At 41.0% G+C, this 27,294-nt stretch overlaps 1 non-coding gene across 1 annotated transcript; it reads left to right on the top strand.

Annotated features, from left to right (window-relative positions):
* Positions 1-5,490: 5,490 nt before the first annotated feature.
* On the top strand, positions 5,491-5,597 carry LOC133256332 (U6 spliceosomal RNA). The gene has a single exon (XR_009739196.1). It is a non-coding gene; the product is annotated as a U6 spliceosomal RNA (small nuclear RNA).
* Positions 5,598-27,294: the final 21,697 nt, after the last annotated feature.

The raw sequence follows: 27,294 nt of genomic DNA, 5'->3' as shown, positions 1-27,294 counted from the left end.
CTAGGAGACACCACACTCTGTAAGTGTGGGCCACCTCAGAAAGCAAGGAGCCCCAAGGTGTGGAGGGTGGTTAGTTTTTATGGGGTGAGTAATTTCATAGGCTGATAAGAGGGAGGATTATTCCAACTATTTGAAGGAAGGGGTGGAAATTTCCAGGAATTTGGCCACCACTCACCTCTTGGTCTTTCGTGGTCAGCCTCAGAACTGTCATGGTGCCTGTGGTGTGTCATTTAGCTAACATATTACAGTGAGTGTATGATGAGGCTCAAGGTCTACAGAAGGCGATTCTTCTGCCATCTTGGACCTAATTGGTTTTAACCAGTTTTTGTCATATTCTCAATAGTTGTGTCATTCTCTTAATGGTTTTGCCCTACCCTGTTCCCTTGTCTCGTTCCCTCTTCAGAGATTTTACTCCCATAATTGTATGGGAAACAGAGAGGTGACAGACGGTGTCTCCTATAGCTGCTTCAAGGCTAAGCAGGGGCATTGACCCTACCTATCAGGGAGTAAAAACCTCTGGATACCTGCTTTACAGGCCCCAAGAGCAGAACAGCTCCTTGTGTTAAGTCCATATGGGCTGGAATCCTTGCATAAACATCCTTTTTATGCAGAACTATTGTAACTGCTTCTATAATCTTCCTATGAATTGTTTTGAAGATGAAGCACTTTTGCAACAGCATCAGAATACAATATAACTGTCCATAAATTACAAGGCTTAAAAGGCATGGTTAAACATCTGGTTACAAAATAATCAATAAAGAAACTTGGTTACAGTAACCAAAATTACAACTGATCACATTTAACAGAGTTTGGGCTTGGGAAAGTAATTTAAAGATATAATATTTGTTTATATAGGCTTCTCGGCCTGAATTTTCTATCTCTGGAAATAGGAGTGTCCTTCTACTTCCAGATGTGGGGTGTACCTTTCACGTGGCAGATTTATTTCCTGCTTTCAGGGAGACAGAAAGGAGGATGAGAGTGGCCCTCTTGCATTGGCTGTTTGTTAAAAAATTTTAATTCAAAATAATCAGTATGCCATTGAGGCATATTTTGGGGTAGCCTACTTATGGGCTTCCCTTGTGGCTCAGCTGGTAAAGAATCTACCTACAATGTGGGAGAGACCTGGGTTTGATCCCTGGGTTTGGAAGATCCCCTGGAGAAGGGAAAGGCTACCCACTCCAGTATTCTGCCCTGGAAAATTCCATGGAAAATCTATGGGATCACAAAGAGCTGGACACAACTCTCACACGCTAGTAAAGTGATGCTTAAAATTCTCCAAGCCAGGCTTCAACAATACATGAACCATGAACTTCCAGATGTTCAAGCTGGTTTTAGAAAAGGCAGAGGAACCAGAGATCAAATTGCCAACATCTGCTGGATCATGGAAAAAGCAAGAGAGTTCCAAATAAACATCTATTTCTGCTTTATTGACTATGCCAAAGCCTTTGACTGTGTGGATCACAATAAACTGTGGAAAATTCTGAAAGAGATGGGAATCCCAGACCACCTGACCTGCCTCTTGAGAAACCTATATGCAGGTCAGGAAGCAACAGTTAGAACTGGACATGGAACAACAGACTGGTTCCAAATAGGAAAAGGAGTACATCAAGGCTGTATATTGTCACCCTGCTTATTTAACTTCTATGCAGAGTACATCATGAGAAACGCTGGGCTGAAAGAAGCACAAGCTGGAATCAAGATGGCTGGGAGAAATATCAATAACCTCAGATATGCAGATGACACCACCCTTATGGCAGAAAGTGAAAAAGAACTAAAGAGCCTCTTGATGAAAGTGAAAAAGGAGAGTGAAAAAGTTGGCTTAAAGCTCAACACTCAGAAAACAAAGATCATGGCATCCGGTCCCATCACTTCATGGCAAATGGATGGGAAACAGTGGCTGACTTTCTTTTTTGGGGCTCCAAAATCACTGCAGATGGTGACTGCAGCCATGAAATTAAAAGACGCTTACTCCTTGGAAGGAAAGTTATGACCAACCTAGACAGCATATTAAAAAGCAGAGACATTACTTTGTCAACAAAGGTCCATCTAGTCAAGGCTATGGTTTTTCCAGTGGTCATGTATGGATGTGAGAGTTGGACTGTGAAGAAGGCTGAGCGCCGAAGAATTGATGCTTTTGAACTGTGGTGTTGGAGAAGACTCTTGAGAGTCCCTTGGAGTGCAAGGAGATCCAACCAGTCCATCCTAAAGGAAATCAGTCCTGGATGTTCATTGGAAGGACTGATGAAGCTGAAACTCCAATACTTTGGCCACCTGATGGAAAGAGCTGACTCATTGGAAAAGACCCTGATGCTGGGAAAGATTGAGGGCAGGAGGAGAAGGCGACAACAGAGGATGAGATGGTTGGATGGCATCATTGACTTGATGGACATGGGTTTAGGTGGACTCTGGGAGTTGGTGATGGACAGGGAGGCCTGGCGTTCTGCAGTTCATGGGGTCACAAAGAGTCAGACACAACTGAGCAACTGAACTGAACTGAGCGACTTTCACTTAGGTCCACAATAGCGCCATCTTCTAAAACATTCCTAAAAGTTTGACATATTAAAAGCTGAGCTGGTAACTGTGAAGAAACAATGGTTTAGAAGAGCCCTCCATTTGTCTGAACCAGTTTTTAGTTCTGAGAATAGGTCAGTTTAGTTAAATAGTTACCTCTCATTTTCTAGAGGAGGAAATGGCAACACACTCCCACACTGCAGTATTCTTGCCTGGAAAATCTCACTGACAGAGGAGCCTGGTGGTCCAGAGAGTTGTAAAAAAAGTCTGACATGACTGAACAACTAAGGACTACATCTCACTGTAGGAGGTGATGAATAACTCGGCTCCCAAAACTAGGCCCATGGTGCAAACAGTCAGGTATTTAACAAGAGGCACTTTCCTGGAAATAAAAGAAAAACAAAGGTTCATAATTGGAGCAACTTATAAACCAGTTTCTGGGTCCAAGAGACAGTCAATTAAGATTTCTAGATGTCAGAGTGAAAGCTTCCTTTGCAGTTTGAAATGCCGCTAATGATGTCATCAGGTGTTCAAGTAAACTTTCTGAAGTGGCGCATAAGGACTGTTTAAATATGAGCTGTGGCAAGTTCTCTGAAGTTTATATCAAGTCATTTAGCTTCAGGAAAAGGGCTTAGTTTGAGAGTTCTGAATTTTGGAGAAATCAGGGAGAAAAAGAAAAATGTTTCAATTCTGCTTACAAGGTTTTAATTTACTAAATTGTTTTAAGTTTAAAAAAAATTTTCCTTGTATCTGGGGAAAAAATGATTAAAAATTAGTAATATTTTAGACCAAATCATAAAAAATTATAACCATATTTATCAATTCATTCAATCTCATGTAATTAATTCTTCTGCTTGAGTGCAGTTTTTTTATTAGTTCCACTGGCCTTGTCTGATGATTGAAGGTGATAGGAACAGTTATAATTTCAGGAAGTTTGCAAGATTTTTGTTAAAGCTTTCATGATTTGCCTGGTGAAGTGGAAGCTATAATCACTGGATATTGTGAAAGGTATACTAAGTAGAAAATACATTTTTTTTTAAAGTTTCTTTGGCATCAACATATATGTACCTAATATGGGAGAATGCAAACTTATAAAATAAATATTAAATACACAAAGGGAGAAACTGATGGGAATATAGCAGGAGACTTTAACACACCACTGGATAGATCTTCTAGAAAGAAAATCAATATGGCAATACAGATCCTAAATGATACAATAGAACAGTTTGATTTAGTTGACATTTTCAGGATACTACACCCCCTGCCCCGAAAAAAAAAACCCATAATACACATTCTTTCAAGTGTACATGGAATATTCCCTAGGATTGACCCCATGCTGCTGCTGCTAAGTCACTTCAGTCATGTCCGACTCTATGTGACCTCATAGATGGCAGCCCACCAGGCTCCCCTGTCCCTGGGATTCTCCAGGCAAGAACACTGGAGTGGGTTGCCATTTCCTTCTCCAATGCATGAAAGTGACAAGTGAAAGTGAAGTCGCTTAGTCATGTCCAACTCTTCGCGACCCCATGGACTGCAGCCTACCAGGCTCCTCCATCCATGGGATTTTCCAGGCAAGAGTACTGGAGTGGGGTGCCATTGACCCCATACTAGGGCACAAAACTAACCTCAAAAAATGTAAGAGGATAGAAATTATTTCAAACATTTTCTCTGGCCACAATGGCGTGAAACTAGGAATCAATCACAGGAAAAGAAATGAGAAAAAAACCCAATTACATAGGTCCTAAACAAAATGCTACTAAAAGACCAATGGGTCAATAAGGACATCAAAAAGAAATCAAAAAATACCTGGAGACAAATGACAATGAAAACACAACCATAGAAAATCTATGGGATGTATCAAAAAAAGTTCTTAGAATTAAAGCTTAGGAGTTCATAGTAATATAGGCCTTCCTCAGAAAGTAAGAAAAAATAAAAAACTTAACGTACAACCTAAAAGAATTAGAAAAAAGAACAAACAAAACTAAAGTCAGAAAAAGGAAATAAAAATTAATAAAGATCAGGGAGGAGATAAAGAAATAGAAATTAAAAAACAATAGAAAACAAAAATCAATAAAACTAAGAGCTGGCTCTTTGAAAGGGTAAGCAAAATTGACAAACCTCTGGCCAGGCTCAGCAAGAAGGAAACAGAAATCAAATAAATAAAATAAAATATGAAAAAGGATAAATCTCAACTGACAGTATGCCAAAACATGCCAACAGATTTGATAAAATAGAAGAAATAGACAACTTTCTAAAAACATACAAACCACCAAAATTAAAACAAGAAGAAATAGATAATTTGAATAGACTAATAACTAAAAATGAAACCTATAACTTAAAAGAAAAACTCCCTACAAACAGAAGTCCGGACCCAGATAGCTTCATGGTGAATTTTACCAAACATACAAAGAGGAACCTATACTGATCCTTCTCAAACTCATCCAAAAGATTAGAGAAGAGAGAATACTCCCAAAGACATTCTATGAAGCCACCAACACCCTGATACCAAAACCAGACAAAGATATTGCCAAGTAAAAAAAGTATAGGCCTATATTTTTGATGAATATAGATGCAAAAACTCTCAACAAAATATTAGTAAACCAAATCCAACAACACATAAAAAAAATCATACACCATGACCAAGTAAGATTCATCCCAAGTTCACGAGGAAGGCTCAACATAGGCAAATCAGTCAATGTAACACACCACAGCAACCAAAGTCAAAAACACATGATCATCTTAGGAGATGCAGAAAAAGCATTCGACAAAATTCGACATCCAGTCATGATAAAGACTCCTACCAAAGTGGGTATAGAAGGAATATATCTCAACATATGAAAGCCATTTATGACAAACCCACATCCAATATAATATTCAATGCTAAAAGTCTTCCCACTAAAATCTGGGACAAAGGATGTGCACTATTACCACTTCTATTCAAAATAGTAAGGCAATCAGACATAAAAAAGAAATAAAATGGTGCTTGCTTCGGCAGCACATATACTAAAATTGGAACAATACAGAGAAGATTAGCATGGCCCCTGTGCAAGGATGACATGCAAATTCATGAAGCGTTCCATATTTTTTAAAAAGGAACACATTTGAGTCAGTTCTGATGAGGTGGATGAACTTAGAACCTATTATACAGAGTGAAGTGAGTCAGAAAGAGAAAGATAAATATCGTATTCTAACGCACATATACGGAATCTAGAAAAATGGTTCTCAAGAATTTATTTACAGGGCAGCAATGGAGAAACAAACATAGAGAACAGACTTATGGCCATGGGGAGAGGGGAGGAGAGGATGAGATGTATGGAGAGAGAAACATGGAAACTTACATTACTGTATGTAAAATAGATAGCCAACGGGAATTTGCTGTATGTCTCAACTTCCCTGGTGGCTCAGATGGTAAAGTGTCTGCCTACAATATGGGAGACCTGGGTTCGATCCCTGGGTCTGGAAGATGCTCTGGAGAAGGAAATGGCAACCCACTCCAGTACCCTTGCCTGGAAAATCCCATGAACGGAGGAGTGTGGTAGACTACAGTCCATGGGGGCGCAGAGAGTCAGACACGACTGAGCGACTTCACTTTCACTCACTTTCACTTTCAGGAAACTCAAATAGGTGCTCTGTATCAACCTAGAGGGGTGGGCTGGGGAGGGAGATTCAAAAGAGAGGGGGTATATGTATACCTATGGCTGATTCATGTTGAGGTCTGACAGAAAACAACAAAATTCTATAAAGCAATTATCCTTCAATAAAAAAAATAAATTAAAAAAAGAAATAAAATGTATCCAAATTGGAAGAGAAGAAGTAAAACTGTCACTATAGGCAGATGACATGATACTATATATAGAAAATCATAAGGACTCCACATACAAACTACTAGATCTAATAAATTAATTCAGCAACATTCAGAAATTGGTTGCATTTCTTTTTTTTTTTTGGTTGCATTTCTTTACACCAACTAAGGTGGAGAAGGCAATGGCACCCCACTCCAGTACTCTTGCCTGGAGAATCCCAGGGATGGGGGAGCCTGGTAGGCTGCCATATATGGGGTCGCACAGAGTCAGACACGACTGAAGCGACTTAGCAGCAGTAGCAGCAGCAGCACGCCAACTAAAGAAATATTAGAAGGGGAATGTCAACAAATAGCCCCTTTTAAAATGGCACCTGTACCTACTGCTGCCGCCAACCTCTCTGCCCCAGTAGATGCAGACAAAAATCTCTGGAGATGTCATTGCTGCCAAAATCTTGGCTCTCTATGTACAGAAATACGGTGACAGAGTTATGAAGAAGGAAAGAGTGGCTTTTTTTCTTTGCCAGGAAAAGGAAGAACAAAGTAGCTAGCAACTCAAGAACTGTGCAACCCCCACTTCCAATCCCTGGAATAGAGAGAGGCTATATAGTCAGGCATTTTATACAGGTCATGAGGATCTTATGGCAAGTGTACTGGGGTGGTTTGACATTCCCTCCTCCAGAGGATCAGGTTTTGTCAGAACTCTCTGCTATGACCCGTTTGTCTTGGGTGGCCCTGCACAGCATGGCTCAGAGCTTCATTGAGTTATGCAAGCCCCTTCGCCACAACAAGGCATCAATGCAATGGACATGAACTTGGCAAACTCCCAAGAGATGGTGAGGGACAGGGAGGCCTGGTGTGCTGTGGCCCTTGGGGTTGCAAAGAGTCCAACTGAACGACAGTTAACATATAGTTAGGCAGGGGTATGTCATAAGGATCAAAGAAGTAACAGTCTTGCATTCTTCTTTCTTCTGCAAAATTTCAATAGGGTGGGTGGGTTTGCTAACAAGATTAGGGTGTGTGTAGGGTTTTAGGTTTTGGAGAAGGAAATGGCAACCCACTCCAGTACTCTGGCCTGGAAAATCCCATGGACAGAGGAGCCTGGTAGGCTACAGTCCATGGGGTTGCAAAGAGTCGGACACGACTGAGTGACTTCACTTCACTAGGGTTTTAGGTGGTGGGGGTCTCTGAGTTTCTCTGATCCCTTTAATCTTGCCTCTGGCAGTTTTGTGGCTACTCCTCCCTTGATTAGCAACTGTTTGAATCGAATTCACAAGAAGGTCTTGGAGGCTGGAGTCTTGCTTATAAGAAATGGGGGACAAAAAGGCCTCCATGTCCAGGAGGCCCACAGGGCCTTGCTCCACATCATTATCATTGCTGCTCTACAAACTACACTTCAGTTTTCTCTTTTAAAATTAAGTGTCATCTTGGACTTCCCTGGTGGTCCAGTGGTTAAGAATCTACCTGCCAATGCAGGGGACATGGGTGTGACCTCTGGTCCAGGAAGATCCCACGTGTCACAGGGCAACAAAGCCACAGCTACTGAGCCCATGTTCTAAAGTCCTCGAGTAGCAACTATGGAGCCCACACACCACAACTACTGAAGCCTGGGAACCCTAGAGCCCATGCTCCGCAACAAGAGAAGCCACTGCAATGACAAGCCCATGCATAGAAAGCCCACGCACAGCGATGAGGACCAGACACGGCCATAAGCAAAAATAAAGTCACAAGCAAACAAACAAGAAGACCCCTAGGATTAAACCTGACCAAAGCAGTGAAAAATATATGCTGAGAACTATAAAACATTAAAAAAGGAAATTAAAGAGGATTCAAAGAAATGGAAAGATATCTCATGCCCTTGGAATAATTCATATTGTTAAAATGGCAATGCTACGCAAAGCAATCAACAGATTTAATGCAATCCCTATTGATTACCCATAACATTTTTCACAGAACTAGAGCAAATAATCCAAAATTTTACATGGAACCCTAAAAGATCCAGAATTGCCAAAGCAATGCTGAGGGAAAAAACATAACTCTCCCAAATTTCAGACAATAGAGTGCGATAATAGCATGAAGACAAAGAGCCCTTTAAATAACCCCACACATCTACAATAAGTTAATCTTTGACAAAGGAAGCAAGAATATAAAATGGGGAAAAGGCTCTTCAGCAAGAGGTTCTGGGAAAGTTGGATAGCTGCATGTAATCGATGAGGTTAGAACATACCCTCACACCATACATAAAAATAAACTCAAAACCGCTTAAAGAGTTAAACATAAGACATGACACCATAAAAGTTTAGAAGAGAGCATAGGCAAAATATTCTCTAAGATAAATCGTATCAATGGTTTCTTAGGTCAGTCTCCCAAGGCTGGAATAAAAAATAAATAAATAAACTAATCGGACCTAATCAAATTTACAAGCTTTTGCACAGCAAAGGAAACCATAAACAAAACAAAAAGACAGTCTACAGAATAGGAGAAAATATTTTTTATACGACAAAAAAAAAACAGCCTAATCAAAAAATGGGCAGAAGACCAATAGACATTTCTCCAAAGAAGACATACAGATGGTCAAGAGGCACATGAAAAGATGCTCAACATCACTAATTATTTAAAATTGCAAATCAAAACTACAATGAGGACCACTTCATAACAGTCAGAATGCCCATCATTAAAAACTTTACAAATAACAAATGCTGGAGAGAGAGTGGCGAAAAGGGAACCCTCCTACACTGTGGATAGTGATGTAAATAGGTGCAGCCACTACGGAGGCTCCTCAGAAAACTAAAATGGAGCTACCATACGATCAGATCAGATCAGTCGCTCAGTCATGTCCGACTCTTTGCAACCCCATGAATCGCAGCATGCCAGGCCTCCCTGTCCATCACCAACTCCCGGAGTTCACTCAGACTCACGTCCATCGAGTCAGTGATGCCACCCAGCCATCTCATCCTCTGTCGTCCCCTTCTCCTCCTGCCCCCAATCCCTCCCAGCATCAGAATCTTTTCCAATGAGTCAACTCTTCGCATGAGGTGGCCAAAGTACTGGAGTTTCAGCTTTAGCATCAGTCCTTCCAAAGAAATCCCAGGGCTGATCTCTTTCAGAATGGACTGGTTGGATCTCCTTGCACTCCAAGGGACTCTCAAGAGTCTTCTCCAACACCACAGTTCAAAAGCATCAATTCTTCAGCGCTCAGCCTTCTTCACAGTCCAACTCTCACATCCATACATGACCACTGGAAAAACCATAGCCTTGACTAGACAAACCTTTGTTGGCAAAGTAATGTCTCTGCTTTTGAATATGCTATCTAGGTTGGTAATAACTTTCCTTCCAAGGACTAAGTGTCTTTTAATTTCATGGCTGCAGTCACCATGGGTGTAGAGGAGCTATCCCACGTTGAAGGTCAGGAAGGGCGGCGATGAGGAGATACCCCTCATCCAAGGTAAGGAGCAATGGCTGCACTCTGCTGGAGCAGCCGTGAAGAGATACCCCACGCCCAAGGTAAGAGAAACCCGAGTAAGACGGTAGGTATTGCAAGAGGGCATCAGAGGGCAAACACACTGAAACCATACTCATAGAAAACTAATCAATCTAATCACGCCAGGACCACAGCCTTGTCTAACTCAATGAAACTAAGCCATGCCCGTGGGGCAACCCAAGATGGGTGGGTCATGGTGGAGAGATCTGACAGAATGTGGTCCACTGGAGAAGGGAATGGCAAACCACTTCAGTATTCTTGCCTTGAGAACCCCATGAACAGTATGAAAAGGCAAAATGATAGGATACTGAAAGAGAAACTCCCCAGGTCAGTAGGTACCCAATATGCTACTGGAGATCAGTGGAGAAATAACTCCAGAAAAAATGAAGGGATGGAGCCAAAGCAAAAAGAATACCCAGCTGTGGATGTGACTGGTTATAGAAGCAAGGTCCGATGCTGTTAAGAGCAATATTGCATAGGAACCTGGAATGTCAGGTCCATGAATCAAGGCAAATTTGAGCTACCATACCATCCAGCAATCCCACTCCCGGACATTCATCCAGAGAAAATCATAATTCAAAAAACACATACATCCTTATGTTCACAGAAGCACTATTTGCAAAAGCCAAGACATGGAAAGAACCTAAATGTTCATCAACAGGTGAATGGATGAAGAAGATGTGGTACATATCATTGTTCAGTTACTCAGTCATGTCTGACTCTTTGCAACCCCATGGCCTGCAGCATACCAGGCTTTCCTGCACATATATACAATGGAATACTAAGTGGAAGTGTAGTCGCTCAGTTGTGTCCTACTCTTTGTGACCCCATGGACTGTAGCCCATCAGGCTCCTCTGTCCATGGGATTCTCCAGGCAAGAATACTGGAGTGGGTTGCCATTTCCTTCTCCAGGGATCTTCCCGACCCTGGGATCAAACCTGGGTCTTCTGCATCACAAGCAGATGCTTTACCCTCTGAGCCACCAGGGAAGAATATTCAGCCATAAAAATAATAATAATAATGCCATTTGATGCCATTTGCAGTGATATAGATACAACTAGAGATTATTATACTAAATGATGAACATCAGAAAGAGAAAGACAAATACTGAAACAAGGGTAAGGGGGCAGGGCACAATCTTTGAAAGAATGAGACAGCCCGAGGACACAACACAAACTGATTAGAATCAAATGGGTCCAAGACAAATCAACTGACTAGACCTGAAAATCTCCATCTCTTCCCCCAAAATAGTTAGAATAATCCTCTCACGCATTAGCCTATGAAATTACCCAGCCCATAAAAGCTAACCACACCACATTTTGAGACTACACTTGCTCTCTGTGATGGCCCACTCTCTATATGTGGAGTATGTTTCTCTCTGAATAAATTCACATTTTTACCTATCACTTTGTCTTTTACTGAATTCTTTCTGCAATGAGACATCAAGAACCTCAGCTTCATTTGGTCCTGAAACCAGGTCTGTGATCTTAGCTAGAAAACTGTGCCTTTGGGCTGGGTTTGAGTCCCAGCTATGTGGGTTCAAGTTCCAAACTGGGTTTTGGCTGGGTTTTAGTCCCTTCCATGTAGGTTTGATGCTGAGCAGGGCCCTGTGGGACTCCTGGGCATGGAGGCCTTCGATTCCCTATTCCTTGTAGCAGGACTCTGGACTCCATGACTTTCTCTGAGTTCCAAAGGGCAGAACAGTTGCTAATCAAAGGAGAAGCAGCAACAAAACCACCTGAGGTAGTCAGTCAGTTCAGTCCCTCAGTTCTGTCCAACTCTTTGCAACCCCATGGCAGCAGGCCAGGTTTCCCTGTCCATCACCAACTTCTGGAGCTTGCTCAAATTCATGTCCACTGAGTTGGTAATGCCATCCAACCATCTCATCCTCTGTCGTCCCCTTCTCCTCCTGCCTTCAATCTTCCCAGCATCAGGATCTTTTCCAATGAGTCAGTTCTTCACATCAGGTGGCCGAAGTATTGGAGTTTTAGCTTCAGCATCAGTCCTTCCAACGAATATTCAGGACTGATTTCCTTTAGGATTGACTGGTTGGATCTCCTTGCAGTCCAAGGGACTCTCAAGAGTTTTCTTCAACACCACAGTTCAAAAGCATCAACTCTTCAGCTCTCAGCTTTATTTATAGTCCAACTCTCACATCCATACATGATGATTGGAAAAACCATAGCTTTGACTAGACAGACATTTGTTGGCAAAGTAATGTAGGCTCTAAAACAAATCTTATTAAATTTAGAAGATTGAAATCATATCAAGCATCTTTTTCAATCACAATGGTATGCAGCTAAATATCACTTATAAGAAGAAAACTAAAAAAATCACAAATATGCAGAGATAAAACATGCTACCAAACAACAAATGGGTAAAAGAACAAAAAGAAAAATAAAACCTTGAAAGAAATAAAAACAGAAGTGCAACATACCAAAATTTAATGGATGCAGTAAAAGCAGTTCTAAGAGGAAACTCATAGTGATAAGTGCCTAAATGAAAAAATAAAATAGGTCTCAAATAAACAACTTAATTTGACACCTCAAGAAGCTAAAAATGAACAAATGAAGCTCAAAGTCAGTAGAAGGAAGGAAATAATGTAGATCAGATAATGAAATAGAGACTAGAAGACAACAGAAAAAAATCAAGGAAACTAAAAGCTGTATTTTTTTAAAGATAAAAAAACTGACAAATATTTAGGTGACTCACCAAGAGAAAAATAGAAAGGATTCAGAATCAGAAATGAAAGAGAAACTACAATTGATGCTACAGAAATACAAAGGATTGCAAGACTACTATGGACATTTATATGCCAACAAATTGGACAACTTAGAAGAAATGGATAAACTGTTAGAAATAAACAACCTACCAAGACAGAGTTATGAAGAAACAGAAAATCTGAATATACTGATTACTAGTAATGAAACTTCACCAGCAATCAAAAACTTCCCAACAGGGACTTCTCTGATGGTCCAGTCATTAAGAATTCACCTTGAAATGCAGGAGACACAGGTTCAATCCCTGGTCAGGGAACTAAGATCCCCTATGCTGTGGAGCAACTAAGCCTGTGCACTGCAACTACTGAGTCCTACGCTCTGGAGCCCATGTGCCACAACTAGAGAACCTGTCTGTTGTAACTACCGAAGCCCATGTGCCATAACTAGAATCTATGTGCTGCCACAAAAGACCCCGCGTGACAAAAAGAAGGCCCCGTATGCTGCAACTAAGACCCGATGTGGCCAAATACCTTTTTTTTCCTAATTAAAAAAAAGAAACTTCCCAACAAACAAAAGTGCAGGATCAGTTGGCTTCAACGGTGAACTTAACCAAATATTTGAAGAAGAATTAATACCAATCCTTCCCAAACTCTTTCAAAATATCAAAGAGGAAAGAACACTTCCATACTCATTTTATGAGGTCAGCATCACCCTGATACCAAAAGTAGACAAGGACACTCTGGAAAGTGCAAACAGGCCAACATTCCTGATGAACAGAAATGCAAAAATCCTCAACAAGATATTAGCAAACCTGAATCACCAATACTTTAAAAGGATCATCCACCCAAATCTAGTGGGATTTATTGCAGGAATGCAAGACCTTGTTTTATATCTACAAATCAGTGCGATACACCACATTAACAAAATGAAGGATACAAATCATAATCACTTCAATAGATGCATAGAAAGCATTTGACATAATAATTCAACATCTATTTATGATTAAAAAAAAACTCAACAAAGTGGGTACAGCTGGAATATACTTCAACATAATAAAGGCTGTATAAGACAAACCCACAGCTAACATCATACTCAATAATGAAAAGCTGAAAGCTTTTTCTCTAAGATCAGGAACAAGATGAGATTGCCCGCTAATTTTTTTTTTTTTTTTGAACAAATTATTAGAAGTCGTAGTCAGATCACTTAGTCAAGAAAAAGACATAAATGGCATCCAAATCAGAAATAAGGAAGTAAAACTGTCTCTGTTTACAGACGACCTGATAATGTATATAGAAAACCCTAATGACATTACAAAAAAATATCAACAACTGTTCACTTCAGTCACTCAGTCGTGTCCGACTCTTTGTGATGCCATGAATCACAGCACACCAGGCCTCCTTGTCCATCACCAGCTCCCAGAGTTCACTCAGACTCACGTCCATCGAGTCAGTGATGCCATCCAGCCATCTCATCCTCTGTCGTCCCCTTCTCCTCCTGCCCCCAATCCCTCCCAGCATCAGAGTCTTTTCCAATGAGTCAACTCTTCGCATGAGGTGGCCAAAGTACTGGAGTTTCAGCTTTAGCATCATTCTTTCCAAAGAAATCCCAGGACTGATCTCCTTCAGAATGGACTGGTTGGGTCTCTTTGCAGTCCAAGGGACTCTCAAGAGTCTTCTCCAACACCACAGTTCAAAAGCATCAATTCTTTGGCACTCAGCTTTCTTCACAGTCCAACTCTCACATCCATACATGACCACTGGAAAAACCATAGCCTTGGCTAGATGGACCTTTGTTGGCAAAGTAATGTCTCTGCTTTTCAATATGCTGTCTAGGTTGGTCATAATTTTCCTTCCAAGGAGTAAGCGCCTTTTAATTTCATGGCTGCAGTCACCATCTGTAGTGATTTTGGAGCCCCAAAAAATAAAGTCTGACACTGTTCCCACTGTTTCTCCATCATTTGCCATGATGTGATAGGACTGGATGCCATGATCTTAGCTTTCTGAATGTTGAGCTTTAAGCCAACTTTTTCACTCTCCTCTTTCACTTTCATCAAGAGACTCCTTAGTTCTTCTTCACTTTCTGCCATAAGGGTGATGTCATCTGCATATCTGAGGTTATTGATATTTCTCCTGACAATCTTGATTCCAGCTTGTGCTTCTTCCAGTCCAGTGTTTCTCATGATGCACTCTGCATATAAGTTAAATAAGCAGGGTAACAATATACAGCCTTGACGTACTCCTTTTCCTATTTGGAACCAGTCTGTTGTTCCATGTCTAGTTCTAACTGTTGCTTCCTGACCTGAATACAGGTTTCTCAAGAGGCAGGTCAGGTGGTCTGGTATTCCCATCACTTTCAGAATTTCCCACAGTTTATTGTGATCCACACAGTCAAAGGCTTTGGCATAGTCAATAAAGCAGAAATAGATGTTTTTCTGGAACTCTCTTGCCTTTGTGATCATCCAGCAGATGTTGGCAATTTGATCTCTGGTTCCTCTGCCTTTTCTAAAACCAGCTTGAACATCTGGAAACTCACGGTTCACATGTTGTTGAATTCTGGCTTGGAGAATTTTGAGCATGACTTTGCTAGCGCGTGAGATGAGTGCAACTGTGCGGTAGTTTGAACATTCTTTGGCATTGCCTTTCTTTGGGACTGGAATGAAAACTGATTCCAGTTCTGTGGCCACTGCTGAGATTTTCAAATTTGCTGGCATATTGAGTGCAGCACTTTCACAGCATCATCTTTCAGGATTTGAAATAGCTCAACTGGAATTCCATCACCTCCACTAGCTTTGTTCATAGTGATGCTTCCTACAGTCATTTGACTTCACATTCCAGGATGTCTGGCTCTAGGTGAGTGAGCATACCATCATGATTATCTTGGTCGTGAAGATCTTTTTTGTACATTTCTTCTGTGTATTCTTGCCACCTCTTCTTAATATCTTCTGCTTGTTAGGTCCATACCATTTCTGTCCTTTACTGTGCCCATAGTGCAGGAAATGTTCCCTTGGGATCTCTAATTTTCTTGAGGAGATCTCTAGTGTTTCCCATTCTATTGTTTTCCTCTATTTCTTTGCATTGATCATTGAGGAAGGCTTTCTTATCTCTCCTTGCTATTCTCTGGAACTCCACATTCAAATGGGTATATCTTTCCTTTTCTCCTTTGCCTTTCGCTTCTCTTCTTTTCACAGCTATTTGTAAAGCCTCCTCAGACAGCCATTTTGCTGTTTTGCATTTCTTTTTCTTGGGAAGGTCTTGATCCCTGTCTTCTGTACAATGTCATGAACCTTCATCCATAGCTCATCAGGCACTCTATCAGATCTAGTCCCTTAAATCTACTTCTCACTTCCACTGTATAATCGTAAGGGATTTCATTTAGGTCATATCTGAATGGTCTAGTGGTTTTCTCTACTTTATTAAATTTAAGTCTGAATTTGGCAGTAAGGAGTTCATGATCTGAGCCACAGTCAGCTCCCAGTCTTGTTTTTGTTGACTGTATAGAGTTTCTTCATCTTTGGCTGCAAAGAATATAATCAATCTGATTTTGATATTGACCATCTGGTGATGTCCATGTGTAGAGTCTCCTCTTGTATTGTTGGAAGATAGTGCTTGCTGTGACCAGTGCGTTCTCTTGGCAAAACTATCAGCCTTTGCCCTGCTTCATTCTGTACTCCAAGGCCAAACTTTGCCTGTTACTCCAGGTGTTTTTTGACTTCCTACTTTTGCATTCCAGTCCCCTATAATGAAAAGGACATCTTTTTTGGATGTTAGTTCTAAAAGGTCTTGTCGGTCTTCATAGAACCATTCAACTTCAGCTTCTTCAGCATTACTGGTCGGGGCATAGACTTGGATTACTGTGATATTGAATGGTTTGCTTGGAAACGAACAGAGATCATTCTGTCATTTTTGAGATTGCATCTAGGTACTGCATTTTGGACTCTTTTGTTGACCATGATGGCTACTCCATTTCTTCTAAGGGATTCTTGCCCACAATAGTAGATATAATGGTCATCTAGGTTAAATTCACCCATCCCAGTCCATTTTAGTTCACTGATTCCTAAAACATTGACATTCACTCTTGCCATCTCCTGTTTGACCACTTCCAATTTGCCTTGATTCATGGACCTAACATTCCAGGTTCCTATGCAATATTGCTCTTTACAGCATCAGACCTTGCTTCCCTCACCAGTCACACCCACAACTGGGTGTTGTTTTTGTTTTGGCTCTGTCTGTTCATTCTTTTTGTCATCCATAGAGAAATGTTGGCTAGCTGAAAAATGTCACCTGAACTTAACATTTTGCAGGATGCATTTAAAATTATCAACCACATTAAAGTATATGCCCTTAACTCACATCTGTTCGTGCAGCTCTATGAGGAGATGGACACAGAGCACACAGAGGGAGATGGCTTTCGAAAGGTGGATTTCTGGCCAGAGTCTTTGAGTTATGAGAGCAACTCCAGAGATTTCTTTTAGGAAAACAGTTACCACTGGCAGCATAGTTCAGTGGCACAGAATAGGTCACAAAACTTGCTTACTTGTGTGGCATATTTAACCTGCTCAATGAACTCAATCGGTCACTTTAGGGGAGAATAACAACTGTGTATAAGTTGGCAGATAAAGTGACTACATTTAAAGCCAAACTGGGATTATGGGGGTGACAAGTGAACATTAGGATTTTTGATATGTTTCAAATATTAACAGATTTTGAAAGAGAGTGAGCCAGGGCCTTCTTTCTCCCAGCTGGTACCTGATCACCTATGTCAGATTTCAAAAGTGTTTGAACATTACTTCCCAACCACACAAGACCTCCAAACTAGGAGGAATATATCCAAGATCCATTTGAGGATAAGCCAGGTGAACTGACTTTGTGCTAGAAGAGCAACTGTTTGAGACTACAAATGACGGCGGCCTTAAAAGTAAGTTTGAAAGTGAAAGTCGCTCAGTTGTGTCTGACTCTCTGTGATCCCATGGACTGTGCATGGAATTCTCCAGGCCACAACACAGGAGTAGGTAGCCTTTCCCTTTTCCAGGAGATCTTCCCAACCCAGTGATCGAACCCAGGTCTCCCAAATTGCAGGCGGATTCTTTACCAGCTGAGCCACAAGGGAAGACCAAGTATACTGGAGTGGGTAGCCTATCCCTTCTCCAGGGGCTCTTCCCAACCCAGGATTCGAACTGGAGTCTCCTGCATTGCAGAAAGATTCTTTATCAACTGAGCTATCAACTTCAAATCTTCATACATTCTGGATTAAAGTCAAGGCAGAATATCCTGAGATTGACACAGATCACTGAAAATCTTGCTTCCATTTCCAGCAAAATACCTTTGTGAAGCAGGATTCTCTGCAGTGATAGCAACCAAAATGAGATAAAGGAATAGACTGGATATAAGCAACATACTTTGGGTGTCATTGTCTCCCATCACCCCCAGATAAGACCATCTAGTTTCAGGAAAACAAGTTTAGGGCTCCCACTGATTCTGAGCTGTGGTGAGTTGTAAAATTATCTCATTATATATCATAATGTAATTATGATAGAAATAAAGGGCATGTATAAGTGGAATGTTTCAGTAAATGTAATAAATGTGAATGTAATGTATTTGAATCACCCTGAAAACATCCTCACCTTGATCTGTGGAAAAACTGTTTTCCAGGAAACCAGTCCCTGGTGCCAAAAAGGCTGGGGATTGCTCCTTTAAAAAACTAAAAATAGAGCTACTATATGATCCAGCAATCCAACTCCTGGGCACATATCCGAATGAAACTGAAATCTGAAAAGACACATGTACCCCAAGTTCACTGTAGCAGTATTTACATTAGCCAAGACATAGAAGCAACCTAAATGTTCATCAACAGAGGAATGGATAAATAAGATGTGGTACATATATACAATGAAATTCTACCTAGCCATAAAAAGAACGAAATAATGCCATCTGCAGCAATGTGGATGGACCTAGAGACTGTCAGACCGAATACAGTAATACAAAGACAGACATCATGATACAACTTATGTGGGATCTTAAAAAATGGTACAAATGAACCTATTTACAAAACAGAAATAGAGTCACGGGTGCAAAGAGAAAACAAACTTATGATTACCAAGCCAGGCAAAGGATAAATCAGGAGATTGGCACTGACATATACATACTGCTATATATAAAATAGATAACTAGTAAGAACGCTCTATGTAGACAGGGAACTCTAGTGAATACTCTATAATGACTTATATGGGAAAAGAAGCTAAAAAAAAGAGTGGATATATGTGTGTATATATATATGTATATTCACATATAACTTATTCACTTTGCTGTACAGCAGAAATACAATATTGTAAATCAACTATAACTCCAATAAAAGTTAATTTAAAAATAAAAAGGTCACAGTCAAATGATTTGGAATTAAATATCTACAGCAATGTTGAAGATTAAGACATCAAAGCAATACCTTTAAGAGTCTGTGGGGACAAGTTTCTACTGTATAGCACAGTAAACTATATTCAACATATTATAATAATCTATCAGGGAAAAGAACCTGAAAAGAATATATATACATACATATATATACACACACATACACATACATATATGTATGATATGTATAGCTGAATCCCTGAAACTAACAGATCATTATAAATCAACTATACTTCAATTTTTTAAAAAAGCCTTTGAGGAGAGAGAGTCTTGAGGCAAATGAAAATGGAAAAATAACATACTAAAACTCATGGGATACAGCAGAAGAGGGGAGTTCATAGCAATAACTTCTACATTAGGATACAAGAAATATGCCAAATAACACAATTCTGTGTCTCAAACTACTAGAAAAATAACAACAAACCAAGCCAAAAGTTAGCATAAGAAAGGAAACAAAGATTAGAGCAGAAATAAATAAAATGAAGAACAAGAAAATAGAAAAGATTAACAAAAACTAAAGAGTTCTTTGAAAAGACCAATCTTCAGCTAGACTAGTCAAGGAAAAAAGAGGATCTAAATCAATAAAATTATAATGAAAAAAAAATTATAATGAAAGAGGAGAAAAGTCATACAGATAAACAAGAAACATTCAAAGTTATTATGAACAACTGTATACCAACAAACTGAACAATCTAGAAAAATTCAGCAAGACCAAATCCAAAAAAAAACAACACAGAAATATAAAAAAAACAAATACCTGTAAGGAAATTATGGCAGAAAGTTAAGAGGAACTAAAAAGCCTCTTGATGAAAGTGAAAAAGGAGAGTGAAAAAGTTGGCTTAAAGCTCAACATTCAGAAAACTAATGGCATTTGGTCCCATCACTTCATGGCAAATAGATGGGGAAACAGTGGAAACAGTGTCAGACTTTATTTCTGGGGGCTCCAAAATCACTGCAGATAGTAATTGCAGCCATGAAATCAAAAGACGCTTACTCCTTGGAAGGAAAGTTATGACCAACCTAGATAGCATATTCAAAAGCAGAGATACTACTTTGCCAACAAAGGTCCATTTAGTCAAGGCTATGGTTTTTCCAGTGGTCATGTATGGATGTGAGAGTTGGACTGTGAAGAAAGCTGAGTGCCAAAGAATTGATGCTTTTGAACTATGGTGTTGGAGAAGACTCTTGAGAGTCCCTTGGACTGCAAGGAGATCCAACCTGTCCATTCTTAAGGAGGTCAGCCCTGGGATTTCTTTGGAAGGAATGATGCTGAAGCTGAAACTCCAGTACTTTGGCCACCTCATGCAAAGAGTTGACTCATTGGAAAAGACTCTGCTGCTGGGAGGAATTGGGGGCAGGAGGAGAAGGGGACGACAGAGGATGAGATGGCTGGATGGCATCACTGACTTGATGGACGTGAGTCTGGGTGAACTCCAGGAGCTGGTGATGGACAGGGAGGCCTTGTGTGCTGTGATTCATGGGGTCGCAAAGAGTCGGACACAACTGAGCAACTGAACTGGACTGAATCCAAAAATAGGCCACAGGCCTGAAAAGACATTTTTCCAAACAGGATTTACAAAAGGTCAACTGGTGCATGAAAAAGTGTTCAACATCACTAATCACTAAAGAAATGCAAATCAAAACCACAATGAGATATCACCTCATACCTTTTAAAATGGCAGGCATCAAAAAGATAAGCAATAACAAATGCTGGTATGAATGTGGAGAAAAAGGAACACTTTCTGTACTAGTGGTAGAATTTTAAATTCATACAGTCACTACAGAAAACAGTATGGAGTTTCCTCAAAAATATTAAAAATAGAACTACCACATAATCCAGCAATTCTACTTCTGGGAATATATCCGAAGTAAAGAAAAACACTAACTCTGAAACATATCTGCACTGCCATGTTCATCACAGCATATTTACGATAGTCAACACATGGAAACAACCTAAGTGTCCATCAATGGATAAAGATGCAATTATCCATTATATATGTAAACACATATATACAATATTCATTTTATCATAATTAATTGATATACATGCATGAGTTTATTTCTTAGGTTTCTACTCTAGTTTACTGATCTGTGTGTCTGTTTTTATGCCAATACCATAAGGCTTTTGGTAGGGAGGCCTGGTGCACTGCAGTCTATGGGGTTGCAGAGTTGGACACAACTCGGTGACTAAAAAACAACAACAATACTGTTTTTATTACTATAACTTTGTAGCAAAGTTTAAAATCAGGAATTTCCTGCGTGATGCCTCCATCTTTGCTTTTTTTTTCCTCGTTATTACTTTGGCTACTTGGGGTCTTTTGTTCCACACAAATTTTAGGATTGTTCTATTTCTGTAAAAAAAAAATGCCATTGGTATTTTGATACATATTGCATTGAATCTGTACATTGTTTCAGGTGGTATGGACATTCTCACAATATAAATTCTTCTAATTCATGAGTACAGACTATCTTTCCATGCATTTCAATATGTTGTTCAGTTTCTTTCATCAATGTCTTATAGTTTTCAGAGAAAATATAGACAATTGTTAATAACATTATGTTGAATTTCGTGAAGTATAAAAAATGGTATTACAGGGCTTGCCTGGTGGTCCAGTGGTTGAGAATCCACCTTGCAATGCAGGGGACACTAGTTTGATCCTTGGTCTGGGAAGATCCCACGTGCGGCGGGGCAACGAAGCCCACGTGCCATAACTACTCAGCCTGCACTCTGAAGCCGTGAGCCACAACTACTGAGCCCATGCAACCTACAGCCCTCGCTCTGCAACAGAGAGAAGCCACCACAACAAAAGCCCGTGCACGTTAAGAGTGCAGCCCCTGCTCTCCTTGACTACACAAAGCTCGTGCGCAGCAGCAGAGACCCAGGGCAGCCAAAAATAAAAGAAGTAAATATTTTTAAAAATGGTATTACAAAAAAATCATCATGAAGTTAGAAGCAGACTTTCCCCTGTTTTATTCCACACAGTAGGAAGTTATTAACTGGCAATCATTTTTATCCAGTTCAACCTACACTCTTTTCCTGATCCATACCTAATGCTAGGAATGCAGTCTTATTTTAAATGGTAGAAATGATGTTCTACAGCTATAAAATGCTAACTGAGCTTTGACTTCACTTTTTCAGTTTCAAGAATTTATGATGATAAAGATTTTGATCATGATGGTGGAATATAAAGCATTTTCAGCATATTTTTTATCTCGCTGCACATAAACTTTTTGAGTTCCGAATCTCAATGCTGCCTTTACAAAGGCTAGTATTCTATTCTGTGTTGGTTCAACTGTAGAAAATCTTCATAGACAGTGTTATGAGATTGCCATACCTCTTAGGGACTTCGTGAATCATGATGTGTATCTTGTGAGAAACACTAACAAGCAATTAGAAAGGAAAACAAATTCAGAAATATTATATCTGATAAAGTTTGTTTTCCCAGAAGGAAATGATTTGGTTGTCTTTGTGAAAACAGAAGTCTGTCATTTTTTTCCTCCACCAAACTGCTTAGCCTTATGTTAAGGACTCAGAAGCCTTGCTTACTTTCAAAGGTTCTGGATGAAGACCAATAAAAATCCCTGACATTAAAGAAGATTCTCCCTGAAGAAAACTTGCTGGTAGGCTCACTGTATGCTTCTTTTTTAAAAGACATTCTACTGATATTATAAATATACTTAACTATTAGAATTAACGTGATTTATCAGTGCCAGAATCTAGTTACTATTGTTTTATTTCTTGTGTGATCAGAGCCCAAAAGCCGTCTCTGAATAATCTTCTCCCGTGGTATAGAGATTCAAATATACAGAGTTACTGACAGATAAGAGCTTTTTCTCTTCAATTAGTACTTTCCTAACAGTGCAGATAGACTTTCCTTTTCCTTCTCACAACAGAAACCAATGCCATTACTCAAACTGCTCTATAGGACACAACTTTGTCAATCCCCAGTTAAACTAGTATCAACGTAAATTAAACGCAACTCTTTGACAGAATATTTTTCTTGGTATAGTAAGTTTTGCGTGCATGCTCAATCATGTCCAACTCTTTGTGATCCCATGGACTGTGGCCTGCCAGGCTCCTCTGTCCATGGGATTTCCCAGGCAAGAATACTGGCTCCCAAACCACACCCCATTAAATTTATCAGGGGGGTGGAGATGCAATTCCAGGACATGACCCACACTGGGACTATGAAAGATCATGCAAGCCAGGCTAGGATGAAATATTACTTGTCTATCAAAAGAAATGAAAAGGTGTATGCCCAAGTCTGTAAATTATGATAAGGTCTGAGAGGTTACACAGGAAAAAGATGAAGGCTGGAGAGACCACCAAGAAGCCACCCAGGCCCAATCAGTGTGTCTTTTGTCAGAAAGGACGGCAATGGCAGGGGGAATGTCTTGAATGCCCCTTCTGTGGGATGCTGGAGGGGCAACCCCAACCAGCCCTCATTCCTTGCAAATCTCTCTCAAATGAGCGATTCCCTTGCACTGACCGATGGGGTCAATTCTCTGCCCACTTCCAGATCCCACTCGACCCATCCTCATTACTCCATCAAGTCACTCTCAACGTGGCAGAGAGGAGAATTGAATTTTCTATAGACACTGGAACCACCTGCTCTGTTCTGACTTGGCCAGCCAGCCCCCTCTTCAACCGTGACTGTACTGAGACAGGAGTTGATAGACAACCAAAAGGAAGGAGATTTATGTCTCTCCTTGCCTGCAGAGGGAGAAGGCAATGGCACCCCACTCCAGTACTCTTGCCTGGAAAATCCCATGGACAGAGGACCCTGGTAGGCTTCAGTCCATGGTCGCGAAGAGTCAGACACAACTGAGCAACTTCACTTTCACTTTTCACTTTCATGCATTGGAGAAGGAAATGGTAACCCACTCCAGTGTTCTTGCCTGGAGAATCCCAGGGATGAGGGAGCCTGGTGGGCTGCCATCTATGGGGTTGCACAGAGTTGGACATGACTGAAGCGACTTATCAGCAGCAGCAGTTGCCTGCAGAGTCGGGTCCATTATTGTTACTTACTCCTTTTTGTATATGCCAGAATGTCCTTTCCTCTTCTTGGAAGAGTTATACTAAATAAATCAGAAGCTACTATAGTCTAAGGACAGAGTGAAGTCCAAGGAGATAAAGAACCCAAACAGAGAATGCATCTACAAGTAATGCCAGATGACCCATCTGCTGGGCATCAAAATATTCCCAAGTCATTCCCCAAGAAATTAGAAAACAGGTAGATCCTGAAGTTTGGGATACCTTGCTGCCCGGAAGGGAAAAAATGTGTGTGTGCCACCAATGAAAAAGGTTAAGGCCTGGGGAAAATAATCCTGGAAGAGATAATGTCCTTTAAAGCCTGAGGCCCTGAGGAGAATCCAACTGCTGCTCAACAAAGTCCTAAAACACAGACTCATCAGGCCCCGCCAATCCCCTTGGAACACCCAGATCCTGCCTCATCAAGAGCCTAGCGGGGCGTATAGGCCTGTATAATGCAAGCCATGCATGAGGAAGGCATCCCTTTTCACCCATTGGTTTCAAACCCATTAACCAGCCTCACTCAAGTGCCAGGGAATCCTTAGTATTTCTCGGTTTTGGACCTCCAAGATGCATTTTTCTTTATTCCCCTACATCCAGACTCTCAGTATCCTTTTGCCTTTGAATGGAGGGACCCCGATACCCTCAAGGCTACCCAACCTACATAGGCAGCGTTTCCACAGGGTTTTTAGGACTTCCCATCTTCTTGGAAAGGCGAGGGAACTGAGGGGACTGGGCCTTGAGAAGGGAACTCTGCTACAATCTGTTGATGGTCTATTGTAAGAAATGACACCAAACAAGATTCTGATCAAAACATTATTAGGGTCTTAAATTTTCTGGCAAAAAGGAGATATAACTAGGGCTCGGATCTCACAGTGACAGCTTCAATATTTAGGATTTGTTTTGAGCCCAGGGGCATGACCCCTGGCCATAGATAGGAAAATAGCAACTAGTGCATTATCATCTCCAACCATAGAGAGACAACTCTAAGGCTTTCTCAGGAAGGTTGGGTTCTGTTTTGTTGTTGTTGTTTAGTCGCTAAGTCCTGTGGCTTCTTTTGTGACCCCACGGACTGGAGCCCGCCAGGCTCCTCTGTCCATGTTTTCCAGGCAAGAATACTGGAGTGGGTTGCCATTTCCTTCTCCAGGGGATCTTCTAGGGATCAAACTCTCATCTCCTGCATTGGCAGGCAGATTCTTTACTACTGAGCCACCAGTGAAACCCAAGTTCTGTCATATCTGGATTTCAAATTATAGCCTTAGAGCAAACCCCTCTATGAGACTCTTAAGGGAGGAGAAAGGGAACTCCTTGAATGTAATAAGGACCACCAGCAGGACTTTCATACTCTAAACACTGAGTTGAGCAGAGCACTGGGACTTCCAACTTTGGACAAGCCCTTTACCCTACATGTTCACAAGAGCTCAGGGATAGTACTAGGAGTCCTGACCCCAAAGCTGGGACTGTATCAGACACCAGTGGTCTACTTTTCAAAACAACTGCACTCAGTGGCCCTGGGATGGCCAAGCTGTCTGCAGGCAGCAGCAGTCATAGCCCTGTTGGTTAATGAGGTTTCCAAGCTCACCCTGGGACAACAATTAGATATGTTAACACCTCATCAGGTACGATGTGTGCTGGAAGTCAAAGGACATCATTGGTTGACTGGAGGAAGGTTAACAAGATATCAGGCCCAGACTTCCCTTGAGATCCAGTGGTTAAGAATCTGCCTGCCAATGCTGGGAACACAGATTTGATCCTTGGTCTGGGAAGATTCCACGTACTGCAGGGCAACTAAGTCCATGCACCACAACTACTGAGCCCATACACCCCAGAACCCACGCTCTGCAAAGAGAGAAGCCACCACGAGGAGAAGCCTGCACGCTGCAACGAAGAGTAGTCCCTGCCTGCCGCAACCACAGAAAACCAGCAAGAAGCAAAAAGACGCAGCACAATCAAAAATAATAAACATTAAAACAACAACAAGATACCAGTCCCTCTTAATGGACATCTCTGACATTAAAGGTATGCCAAACCCTGAACCCGGCAACTCTGGTTCTAGCAATCGAGAGTGGAGACTTGGTTCATCAGTGTATACAGACCATAGAATAAACTTACTCCAGTAGGTCTGATCTTCTAGCTGAGCCTCTTGACAGTCCTGGAGTCGACTGTTTTACTGATGGGAACAGTTTTGTAGAAATGGGAACCTGAAAGTCAGGGTATGCCATAGTTAGTCCAAATGAAGTCATAGAATCCAAGGCCCTGCCACTCCAGACATCAGCCCGAAAGCTGAACTAGTTGCATTAATGAGAGCTTCACACTTAGGGAAATATAAGAAATTAAACATTTTCACTGACTCTAAATATAAGTCAGGGAATAAAATCAGTCAGTGAATAAAATCCCTAAATATGAATTCCATGTGCTACATACTCATGCTGCCTTTTGGAAAGAGGAAACTTTTGGAAAGAGGAAAAATGGGGGAATTTAAACTGCTAAGAATTCCCCCATAAAACATAAAGATTTGATTCTGGCTCTTTTAGAAGCAGTGCAGCTTCCAACCCAGGTAGCAGTAATCCACTGTTGGGGCCATCAGAGAGAGGAATCTTTGTGAGGAAAGGGAAGAGCAAAGCTGATCCAACTGCCAAAAGCGCAGCTCGACTGCAGGAACCTGAACAAGTTATGGCTCCAGTGATTGCCCCACCCTACCCCCGCCTCCGCGCCTCCCCTAGTGGTCCCCACATGAGCAAGAGAATGATCTGAAATGGGGCTATGAGAAGGAAGCACAGGCTGGTATTAAAAAATCCTGGAGGCCCAACAATGGAAACTCACTAAGAGCTTACAGGATGCCACCCTCTATGAGAGGAACGCACTATGGGACTTGATGCAAAAGGCTTTTTTAGGGAGGAAGCTTAAAACAGCTAAAAAAAAAAAATGTAATGCCTGCCTGCAACCTATGTGCCCACAATAACCCACAGATCCATTCAATTCACCCTTTGCTCCTCAGGCCAATCCAATACTGAGGGACATATCCAGGCAAGGACTGGCAGTTAGATTTCACCCGAATGTCCCCATGATCAAGATAGTAGTATCTTTAAGTGTTTGCTGATACTTTCACAGGATGGGTTGAAGCCTTCCCCACCAGATCTGAAAAGGCTATGGACATCTGTAAATCCCTTTTAAAAGAAAAAATTCCTCAGTCTTGACTTCCAAGGTTCTTCTAGAGTGATAATAGGTCCTCTTTTATACCCCAAATCACAGAGGGGCTCATAATGCCCCTAGGGATAGCCTACAAGCTACACACCCCCAGTCTTTAGGGAAGGTAGAGAAGATGAACCATTCTTTAAAGAAAACCT

This window comes from Bos javanicus, chromosome 10 (genome assembly GCF_032452875.1).
Source record: "Bos javanicus breed banteng chromosome 10, ARS-OSU_banteng_1.0, whole genome shotgun sequence".
Classification (NCBI taxonomy): Eukaryota; Metazoa; Chordata; class Mammalia; order Artiodactyla; family Bovidae; genus Bos; species Bos javanicus.
The sequence above is the reverse complement of the archived record's forward strand: the minus strand, read 5'-3'. Positions and strand labels throughout refer to the sequence as shown.